The following is an 8,305-nucleotide window of genomic DNA, read 5'->3' on the forward strand; positions in this document are numbered from 1 at the left end:
GAAAGGGGAAAGGAACAGCCATCTCACCTTATTTCCATCCTTGATAAGTTACAAGGTTATGTAGAGGAAGAAGAGAGGATCATTTTGGTGAAATTGAAATTTTGATTTGAGTTTTTGTTTAGAAGAAATCAAGCTTTAAAGATTAAGTGTTCATGAAAGTTTCTCTCTTTTCTCTCTTGTTATTTTCGGCCAAAATGAAGAAATGAGACAGCCTTAGAGTTTCTTGGGGGTGTAAGGTGAGTTGTAGTTGGCTTGGAGGTGGATTAAAATAATATTAAAATATCTCAGGTGTATAACTACTAAAACTAGATGTATCGGAACACTTATAAAAACATCTCTAAAAATTCTTTTCTAAGCTACTAGCATAAAAGACACTAGTAACATATTTAATATGAGAATAGATCATGTATGATGAGGCCTTAGCATTGCTAAAGTCATCAGAGAGTGCTGGTGCTAAGCTGTACCAGTAAACTGTGAACCCGGTTAAACCGATTTTCTATTTTTAACTAAAACTGACCAGGTAACCTTATAATACCATTCAAGCATCTTCTAATACTAATGTAATGAAAATATTATACTATTATCTCTCTTCTCTCATGAATCTAGTTTGGTTCATCAAACTGAGCCTATTTACGAAAACTAGAATCAAAACTCCTAACCGATACGATTCAAAAACTAGGTTCTTCATCACTGCGTTATCGAGCTTGCCTCAAAAAGGTTCTAGCTTAAATATGACATAATAACAATGAGGATTGAGACACTTTATGATATATAAGAGGTGTTCCCTTTACTGATCTTCCGGAGAAATTCGTGCCTTCAGAAAAGATTTCACGTACACGAAAATCGGGGTTGTTACATTCTACCCTCCTAAAAGAAAATTTTGCCCTCAAAATTTCAGCCACGTGCAAGAATCCATCTTCAAGCAGTCTATTTTCTTCAAGCAATCCTGACGAAGAGGTAGGTCCGTTCCTTACAGCATCCAAATCTAACATAGTCATTACCATGTATATCATAACAGCTATTAGGATAGCTGGTCTCACATCGATTCGTCATTCGGATCTCGATTAAACCATGCCTATTCACAGTCATTGAGGTCTTATCCACACCAAACAATCAACATTAAGGTGATCAATCTTAATATCTCAAGTTAAGTACGAACATTCCCAAAATGAGCACTCAGAGACATTCATGCCAAATGTATCTTAAAGATACCCTAACAGCATGAGACACACAAGTAGAGTATGCAATGAAGCATAGTCACTCCACTCCCCAGGCTCTACCAGGAACGAATTGCTCTGATACCAAATTGTAACGACCCAATTTCTGGTACGTCATGATCATACTAGAAACTGAGCGCTACCAACTTGTCTACCTAATTATTATCTATTATTTATTATATGAGCCTGATTCATTGTTAAAAGCGTAGTACTTTTTTTAAAAAATGTTTGGATTAACAAACAGTATCAATCATAATCAATTCACAACTGATAATATATAAAACAGTTATAAACAACCACACATAAATACATCATAAGCAGTTGACAATATTCGGTGATCCAGCCTTTATTAGAGTATAAACTTTTAGTTAGAACACCCCTAGACATAGCTAGATAATAACTATATATATATATACAACATCCCAGGTCCTGACCTGTTCAAAAAGTCCATAAGCTGGCGCCCAGGCTAGCCTAGATTCTATACTCACCTAGTCCCTCTAAACTACTAAAGCGAGGGAAAGTACGTTCTAGGTCTTCAAAACTCAACTCATGTGGAACGTCATCAAAAGGTGGAAGGTCGTCTACTACTCCTCTGCACGATCATATGTCATCAAAGAGCGTCGCTCAAGTACTTCATCGAGTGACCACATAACAGCAACATCGTACGGAGGACTTAGGCTAAAGTTTGCAGATAAGCACGGTGCAGAAGTTGGCTGGCCTCACAGTATATACATACAAACAGAGAACGAGATTCACCCTAGACTCAGAAGACTACCTATAGCGGAATCTTTTTTGGGAACGATCGTCAGCGAACTACGGAAGGGTACTCATGCTTCCATCTGAAGGGGGAAGGAAGAGAGAAGGGTAAGAACTGGGAGTTCTTAGTAGGGTCGGGGTTATTAGTTAATTTCATTAATTCTATGTTGTTTGGTAGACGAATAACAGAATATAGAGAAGCAGTAAACAGAAGATAAATAAATAGAGAAGATAGAGAAAACAGATAGCAAAACACAAACAGAAGAATACAAGAAAATAACACAAACACAAACATAGAGAATAGAATACAAATAAAGAAAGCATACATTCATGCAATAATTATAATAGAGAAAATGCACAACCAAGTATAATGCATGTCTGTCCTATGCAGGCCATGAGCTCACGTGTCAGTTTACACCCTGCAGCCCGACATTACCTAGGAACAAGTCCTAGATATGGTTTCCCTTTGTGTTCTTAGTGCATACGTGTCGGTGGTAAGAATACCACTCCTTCGTGACTACCGGCAGTCGGCGCAAAGCTCGACCCCTTAATATACGCACAAGGGGAAACAGTGATCTTCAGTTCATGGGCATCCCCGAGATCAATTCACAAACAAAATAATGATCATCAGTTCGTGGGTTTCCCCGAGATCAACATATAACAACAAACACGATCCTCAATTCGTGGGCTATACCCGAGATCAATACTCAACAATACAGTAATCTTCAGTTCGTGGGTTATACCCGAGATCAACATACAAAGAAAACAACGATCTTCAATTCGTGGGTTATACCCGAGATCAACATACAACAGTTCGTAGGTTATTCCCCTAATTAATGATTATCAGTTTGTGGGTAATTCCCGACGTTACCCAGCAACCTCTGTCTGGATAAGGCTTTCCTGTTGGCAATATCCACTGCAAGCAACCTTTGTCTTGCAGGGCGAAACTTATTAGCCGATATACGCCCAACACACTCACTGTAAGCAACCTTTGTCTTACAGGAGCACACTGATCTTGATACCTCTGTAAGCAACCTCTGTCTTACAGCAAAGCATTATAGCAAGGTATCCTAGGAAAGCATTCTCAGTGGACATACTACCATCCATCTGACTACCACAATGTAGCAGATGAACATATAGATATCTCGGGGGTTGCCTTAACGCAACAAATGACCTTTCAACAGGCCCTTTACTTGTTCTCTATTCTCTATATCATATTACTATTTTCTCCTTATATCTCTTTACTCTGTTCTATGTGTTTCTTTTCTTAACAAATGTATTTAAAGTCTATGTAAATTTCGGTATGAATAGTTAGTCTATCCCAAGTATAGGTTCATTAAGTCTATACTGAAACATTTTAACTTTTCATATTATACCTAACCCTAGTCACAATTCAAGGACTAACTAGATTGCCCTAGTTCGTTCACTAATATCTGTTTATTTTTCTGTTATTAAAACTTTACAAATTTTTCTTTGGTTCTTATCTTTTCTTTAACTTTTTATCTTTCCTTTATCTTTGCCTCACTAACATGTTATTACCACTCCCTAAGCATTTTATGAAGGTAATTATGAGATTCTACGCTTAAAGTTGTCTTTCTAAACCTTTTACAAAAACTGCCTTTTCCGTATTATTTTATTATTTTTATTAAAATATTATTTTTAATTAAATATTATTATTTAATATTTTATTATTATTTATTATTTTATCATTAATTTTCGAAAAATTAACTTACCTTTTACTTTAAACCTTTAAAATTCACTTTTTACCACCCGTAACTTTTAATATTTCTAATTTAACCACCCTAACTTTCAGAAATTACAAAATAACCCCCCAAACACCAAATTAATTACTTCCTTGCCCTTTTATAAATCAAAAAGGTGTTCTTCATTGTTCTTCACCACACTCAAAGTGTTCTTCATGTTCTTCATAAATTGTTCAGATTCTTTCTCTGTTTTTACCCGTTTTTCAATCTTTCAGCAACCGATTTTTACCGAAATTCATAATAAATTTCCAGCCACTAAAACCCCATCTTTTCCACATGACTTTAACACAAATTGAACCCCAATTTAAGCTCTAGGGTTCGTTTTTCCAGCAGCCCTCAAGAACAACATTCATAGCTTGAATATCATCAAACTTCATCAAAAATTCAACAAACTTTCACCAAGAATAACTCATATAAGAAATCAATTTCAAGCATAACCAACCATATCATAATCACACATCTCAAACACAATCAATCAATATTAAAGAGGCTGGGGTGAAGATGGGAGTAGATGAGTTCATACCCATTGAACACCCAATCACCAAGAAGTCAATGGAAGGACAAATGCAAGACAACTCTATCAAGAGGAGGGCGCAGGAATTCCTCCCTGAATTCCCAAGAATTGACTACTGGACCAGCCTAGAAGCATCTATCACCAAGTTGCAAGAGACTATGGAGCAACTGAAGGAAGAACAGCAGAATCAGAACTGCATGCTCTGCAAATTGCTGAAGGAACAAGAGAAGCAGGGGCGTGAACTCCAAGAGTTGAAACGCCAAAAGCTCTCCTCTCAAGTTGAGGGAGCATCCACTTCTCAAAATCAAGGTTGTTGAGTCCTAACTCTGTGAAAACCTCTATCATTAGGAGCCTACTTTTTGCGTTTTTTTTCTTTTATTTTGTTTTCTATTTTTATTTTTATTTTTTAGTCTCATCTTATATCTATCTTTAAGTCTTGTTCTTAATTCATAATTAATAAAATTGAAGTTTTATGCCTTAAAGCTATGAATGTCCTATGAATCCATCACCTCTCTTAAATGAAAAATGCTTTAATCACAAAAGAACAAGAAGTACAGGATTTCGAAATTTATCCTTGAAACTAGTTGAATTAGTTTGATGTGGTGACAATAATTTTTGTTTTCTGAATGAATGCTTGAACAGTGCATATGTCTCTTGAATTTGTTGTTTTGAGAATGTTAGAAATTGTTGGCTCTTGAAAGAATGAGGAAAAAGAGAACTGTTATTGAGGATCTGAAAAATCATCTAATTGATTCTTGAAGCAAAAAAAAGCAGTGGATACAAAAAAAAATCGAAAAAAAAAAGAAAGAAAGAGAAAGAAAAAGCAAGAAATAAAGTTGTGACCCAAGGCAAAAAGAGTGTGCTTAAGAACCCTGGACACCTCTAATTGGGGACTCTAGCAAAGCTGGGTCACAATCTGAAAAGGTTCACCCAATTATGTGTCTGTGGCATGTATGTATCCGGTGGTAATACTGGAAAACAAAGTGCTTTGGGCCACAGCCAAGACTCAAACACTAGCTATATTCAAGAATCATTATACTTAACTAGGAGAATCAATAACACTATCTGAGTTCTGAGTTCTTATAGATGCCAATCATTCTGAACTTCAAGGGATAGAGTGAGATGCCAAAACTGTTCGGAGGCAAAAAGCTACTAGTCCCGCTCATCTAATTGGAGCTTTGTTTCCTTGATATTTTGGAGTCTATAGTATATTCTCTTCTTTTTATCCTATTTTGATTTTCAGTTGCTTGGGGACAAGCAACAATTTAAGTTTGGTGTTGTGATGAGCGGATAATTTATACGCTTTTTGGCATTGTTTTTAGTATGATCTAGTTAGTTTTTAGTGTATTTTTATTAGTTTTTAGTTAAAATTCACTTTTCTGGACTTTACTATGAGTTTGTGTGTTTTTCTGTGATTTCAGGTATTTTCTGGCTGAAATTGAGGGTTCTGAGCAAAAATCTGATTCAGGGACTGAAAAGGACTGCAGATGCTGTTGGATTCTGACCTCCCTGCACTCGAAGTGGATTTTCTGGAGCTACAGAAGCCCAATTGGCGCGCTCTCAACGGCGTTGGAAAGTAGACATCCTGGGCTTTCCTGAAATATATGATAGTCCATACTTTGCCCGAGATTTGATGGCCCAAACCGGCGTGGCAAAACAGCCTCAGAAATTCCAGCGTTTAACGCCGGAACTGGCATAAAACTTGGAGTTAAAGGCCCAAACTGGCATAAAAGCTGGCGTTTAACTCCAGAAAAGGTCTCTACACGAAAATGTTTCAATGCTCAGCCCAAGCACACACCAAGTGGACCCAGAAGTGGATTTTTACGTCATTTACTCATTTCTGTACACCCTAGGTTACTAGTTTACTATTAATAGGATATTTTGACATTGTATCAGTATCTCAAGACACTTTACACGTTTCTTTGTGTACTTTCCACAGCATGAGTCTCTAAACCCCATGGTTGGGGGTGAGGAGCTCTGCTGTGTCTTGATGGATTAATGCCATTACTACTGTTTCTCACTCAATCATGCTTGCTTCCATTCTAAGATAATACTTGTTCTTAACCCGGATGAATGTGATGACCCGTGACAATCATCATCATTCTCAACTATGAACGCGTGCCTGACAACCACCTCCGTTCCACCTTAGATTAAGTAGTTATCTCTTGGATTCTTTAATCGGAATCTTCGTGGTATAAGCTAGAACTGATGGCGGCATTCAAGAGAATCCGGAAGGTCTAAACCTTGTCTGTGGTATTCTGAGTAGGATTCAATGATTGAATGACTGTGACGAGCTTCAAACTCCTGAAGGCGGGGCGTTAGTGACAGACGCAAAAGAATCACTGGATTCTATTCCGGCCTGATCGAGAACCGACAGATGATTAGCCATGCTGTGACAGAGCATAGGAACATTTTCACTGAGAGGATGGGAGGTAGCCATTGACAACGGTGAAACCCTACATACAGCTTGCCATGGAAGGAGCCTTGCGTGCTTGAAGAAGAAGACAGTAGGAAAGCAGAGATTCAGAAGATGGAGCATCTCCAAAACCTCAACCTATTCTCCATTACTGCAAAGCAAGTAATCAGTTCATGTTCTTTTGCTTTTCATAATCAATCCTGATAATTTCTGATATCCTGACTAAGATTTACAAGATAACCATAGCTTTCTTCAAGCCGACAATCTCCGTGGGATCGACCCTTGCTCACGCAAGGTATTACTTGGACGACCCAGTGCACTTGCTGGTTAGTTGTGCGGAGTTGCAAAAAGTGTGATTGCAATTTCGTGCACCAAGTTTTTGGCGCCGTTGTCGGGGATTGTTGAGTTTGGACAACTGACGGCTTATCTTGTTGCTTAGATTAGGACTGTTTTGTTTTTGTTGGTTTAGAGTCTTTTAGTTGAGTCTAGTTTCATATTTTAAGTTTGGTGTCAATTGCATGCTTTTGCTTTTCTTTTAGTTTTTCGATTTTGCATATCCTTAGTCTCTTTTTGATCTTTAAAAATTCTAAGTTTGGTGTCCCCTTTGTGTTTTTCCCTTACAAATTTTCAAAAATTAGTGTTTGATTTTCTAAAAATTTTAAGTTTGGTGTCATTTTGTTGTTTTTCTCTTTCCTCATTTCAAAAATCAAATCTTTTTCATAAAAATTTTTCAATCATATCTTTTTAATTGCTCTTTTCAAAATCTTTTTAATTAACTAATTGATTCAGTTCTCAATTTGCTTTGATCTTATTTTCTTTTTAATTTTCGAATTTTTATCTTAATTTCCTTTTATTTTATTTTATTTTTTTCGTTTAATTCAAAAAAAAAAACAAAATATTTTATCTATTTGCAATCCATATCATTTCCCTTTATCCATTATGGACCTAAGTGGAATTGATCAGTCCAGAAGGACTCTGGGGTCATATGCTAACCCCATTACAGCTGCATATGGGAGTAGCATCTGTACACCTCCCATCAAAGCAAGCAGCTTTGAGTTAAATCCTCAACTCATTATCATAGTGCAGCAAAATTGCCAGTATTCCGGTCTTGCACAGGAAGAGCCTACTGAGTTTTTGGCACAGTTCTTACAGATTGCTGACACAGTATATGATAAAGAGGTGGATCAGGATGTCTACAGACTATTACTGTTTCCATTTGCTGTAAAAGATCAAGCTAAAAGGTGGTTGAATAACCAACCTACAGCAAGCATAAAGACATGGAAACAGTTATCAGACAAATTCCTGAATCACTTTTACCCTCCAAAGAGGATGACACAGCTAAGGCTGGACATCCAAGGCTTTAAACAAGAGGATAATGAATCCCTTTATAATGCCTGGGAGAGGTATAGAGGTATGCTAAGAAAATGCCCCTCTGAAATGTTTTCAGAGTGGGTACAGTTAGACATCTTCTACTATGGGCTCACAGAAAAAGCTCAGATGTCTTTAGACCACTCAGCTGGTGGATCTATCCACATGAGGAAGACAATTGAAGAGGCTCAAGAGCTTATAGACACTGTTGCTAGAAATCAATATTTGTACTCTAGCAATGAGCTCTCTCCAAAAGAGGAAGTCATGACAG

The sequence above is a fragment of the Arachis hypogaea genome, chromosome 10, assembly GCF_003086295.3.
Source record: "Arachis hypogaea cultivar Tifrunner chromosome 10, arahy.Tifrunner.gnm2.J5K5, whole genome shotgun sequence".
In the NCBI taxonomy this organism is placed as follows: Eukaryota; Viridiplantae; Streptophyta; class Magnoliopsida; order Fabales; family Fabaceae; genus Arachis; species Arachis hypogaea.